The sequence below is a fragment of the Epinephelus moara genome, unplaced genomic scaffold (assembly GCF_006386435.1).
Source record: "Epinephelus moara isolate mb unplaced genomic scaffold, YSFRI_EMoa_1.0 scaffold410, whole genome shotgun sequence".
NCBI lineage: Eukaryota > Metazoa > Chordata > Actinopteri > Perciformes > Serranidae > Epinephelus > Epinephelus moara.
Genome location: NW_026081871.1, coordinates 29,105 through 32,587, shown reverse-complemented (window position 1 = coordinate 32,587; position 3,483 = coordinate 29,105). Strand labels below are relative to the sequence as shown.

The following is a 3,483-nucleotide window of genomic DNA, read 5'->3' as shown; positions in this document are numbered from 1 at the left end:
CCTACTTACTGTCCCTCACACAAGATTAAAGACGAAAGGTGATAGAGCCTTTAAGGCTGTTGCACCGAAATGGTGGAATGCACTACCTCATGAGCTGAGAGCGGCCTCTTCCGTGGACATTTTTAAAAAGCAGTTAAAAACACATCTGTTTAGGCTTGCGTTCCATTAATTGTTATTGTTATTGGAACACATTCATGAACGAAATAAACTTCAAACTTAAAACTTCAATTGTCCATTGTATCATCTCTGTATTTCGCTGCACTTTACTTTTTATTTGTTTTTGTGTATTTTGCATTGTTTCTGTTATTGTATTTTTTGTATTTTATCTTGTGAAGCACTTTGTGAGTCCTCTCTGTGAGAAGTGCTATATAAATAAATTTACTTACTTACTTACTTTTCCTCTCTCTTCCTTTCTCCTCCTCTCCTTTCCTCTCTTCCTTTCTCCTCCTTTCTCCTCATCTCCTTTCCTCTCTCTTCCTTTCTCCTCCTCTCCATTCCTCTCTGTTCCTTATTGTTTGCTATACTGTAATTATAGTTTCATGGTACTTTACTTAACCATCTTCCACTATCACTTCTAGGCTACAGTATGCCTCTTTCACCTTTCCCCTTCTCGTGTGTGTGTGTGTGTGACTGGGTGCTAGCTAGTGAGAGCTAGCTCACGATGCAGAGCTAACACACACACATACATAATTACAAAGGAAAATGTGAAGAGGCCTGTAATATACAATAATATAATAATATATTTATATATTAATACTTTTTAATAAGAGGAACCATCAAAATATTTGCTAAAACTCAACTCAGACCGTGGCTCACACATTAACACATTAAGGTAAATTGGGCCACTAACAAAAAATGCTTTTTCATCAAAAATAATTTTATTTAGCAAAACATTAGCATTATATCTGATGGAGGCCATCAGCACATGTATTATACATCATTATTTATATATGTACATTTGTTTTTTATTGAATTATCAACCTTATCATTGACAGTTAAGATTTGGTATGTCAGGGCACTCACCATGCAGTTCTCTGGAGCAGTCTCAATATGAGGCTTTGCCCCACCCACCATAGCAACCATAGACCAATCAAATCAATTGTTACATGTCAAGTACTGCTGCGGCAACAGTTTAAAATCATTTGCATTCATTGGCTGTTAACTTTTAAAGAGCTGAGATGCTCAAACCTTAAATGCAGAGCCCTTGAATAGAGAGTCGCGTCTTCTCCGTTCACTCTAATGGGCCATTTTTTCACAGCAATGGCGGATCGCGGAGCCTCTCAATAGTTCCCGGAAGTAAGCGGCACATGCTAGCAGCGCAATGGAGTTACAGCAGAAAAGACCGGCTGTGATGTACTTTTAACGGGTAAGATGTCCAAAGACTCAAATTTTACATTATCAGCACAATTTATCTAAATTAGCATGTGTATTAAAGCTTGTTAGTGGATTATCTCCCATTAAATTAGTAGATTTATGTAATGTTAAAAGATAAGATAACAGATTAGGCTAGGACACTGTACATACTGTACACACCATACAGGTAATGCTAACCATGAACAGCCTGTTAGTTTTAAATTGTCTTCTCCTAAACCATTTTATCTAACATTGGGAAGTTAGAGTGCTTCCAGTCCTGATTTTTTGCGAGCCAGTCTGAGTTAGATATTAGCTCAGTTAAATATGACATTGCTGCGTGATTGTTGAGTGGAGGAGGTGAAATGAAACAAAAACGGAACTTATGGTCTGTTTTTTAGGCTTTGTGATTCTGTTGAGTATACCTGTCTATAATATGTTACAGCTCAGCTGATATTACATTGATAGCGAAGTGAGAGGGAAGTTTGAGGACCTGAATGAGATTTAAAACACAAGATAAGTAATTTTGATAAATGAAACATACCAGGCTAAATGGGGAATTATTCTAAATACCAAATGTATGTATATATTACTGTGTTATACATATGATCATGCTAAATATATATTCTATCACAGTATTAGATATGTAATCTTGTATATTTGTAACCTGCTGTAGGAGCACTGGGTGGTGGCGGAGCAGTGATGCTGCAGGACCACTGTGTGAGAGAGGACGCTGCAGATAAGTGCTGAGTCGACCTTGGTGAGACTTAAAACTTAACAAGGTGTGTTTCAAGTAGTTCCAGAGATAAGGAATCATACTTAATATGTATTATACTGCATTTTATATTAATTATATAAGTAATTATATTGAATATATAATATATGATATACAGTGTTGGGCAAGTTACTTTGAAAATGTAATACATTGCATATTACCAGTTACCGTCATTATAATATTATAATATTAATAGGCATTATAAAATAGAAGAGGGTCATGTTGTTTCATAGCGGCTAATTAAAGCACAGAGAGCTTTAATTGCAGTTCATTAACTTACAAACCCAGTAGTGGGCGATATTGCATAGTCTAATGAAGGCTCTCCTCTGGAGTGCAGATCTGACCGATTCACGCATTCACATACAGTGGTTACAACTTTGTATTAAAATCCCCTGCTTATATAAATAACAGTGTGATGATATTAAACAATTAAATAGCCTAGACCTTTTCAAATAAAGAGATAACTGTGGACACAGGGACGACCAGACACAGGATCAAAGTCTGATAACTTATGAGATAGGGATGAATATTTGAGAGCCAGTCATATGAAACACAGTAGGCAAATGCTGAGGTTAGCACAACAAAAGCAAATTGGCTTGCCAGTCAGTCACTATGACAAGTGCAAATTAATACACCAGAGCTGGTAGACCCACCTGCTGGTTTCCAGTGTGCTGATCAGTTACAACAGCACCCAACACTGAAATATAAGTAAACATTTTAAGGAATTATACTGCAGTGATGCTGCGTGCCTCGTGTCAGGAGTGCTGCAGGATGAGGACCATTAATGTTACAGTTCAGGAGTGGCAATAACAATGATGTTACAGGTCCAGGGGTGCATTGTGGTGCAGGGGCGCTCACAGCATGATGCACAAAGATGGTGGGAATTAAATCTGCTCTAAGCCTTGTCTTGCCCTTTTTGGTCTTGGCAAACTGGTCTGCACCAAAATGTGCCTGCAGTGACTTCCCACACACAACTCACTTTTGTCTACCCACAGACATATCCCATAGTGGTTGAATGCATACAGTATTCGGGAACACTTTATACTTACTGAACATGTATACACTCATTACATATCCATGAGACAACTTCAAACAAATGCAATTAAAACTGATGCCACTTGTCATACTTGTGCCTTATCTCACAAGGCAACGTCAGACCCAGGCATATATACGTGTGCCTAACCATTTCTCCTCTTTCTTTTTTTTTCTCTTTCAGCACAAGAACAACAGGGGGATGCAATGGAGCCTGAACTCACCCCGCAATGAAACAACCCCCTTACCCTGAGTCTCAACTCTGTGGGTTTTGCAAGCCTTTCCCTGTTCCTTATTTTTAATAAACCAAACACTGAGCTTCCCAA

At 38.0% G+C, this 3,483-nt stretch overlaps 1 long non-coding RNA gene across 2 annotated transcripts; it reads left to right on the top strand.

Annotated features, from left to right (window-relative positions):
• Positions 1–1,201: 1,201 nt before the first annotated feature.
• On the top strand, positions 1,202–3,483 carry LOC126387409 (uncharacterized). 2 transcript variants are annotated; one of them, XR_007569644.1, is made up of 3 exons: positions 1,202–1,366; positions 2,027–2,110; positions 3,342–3,483. It is a non-coding gene; the product is annotated as an uncharacterized LOC126387409 (long non-coding RNA). The 2 variants fall into 2 exon arrangements; XR_007569643.1 differs by having other exon boundaries at positions 2,027–2,132.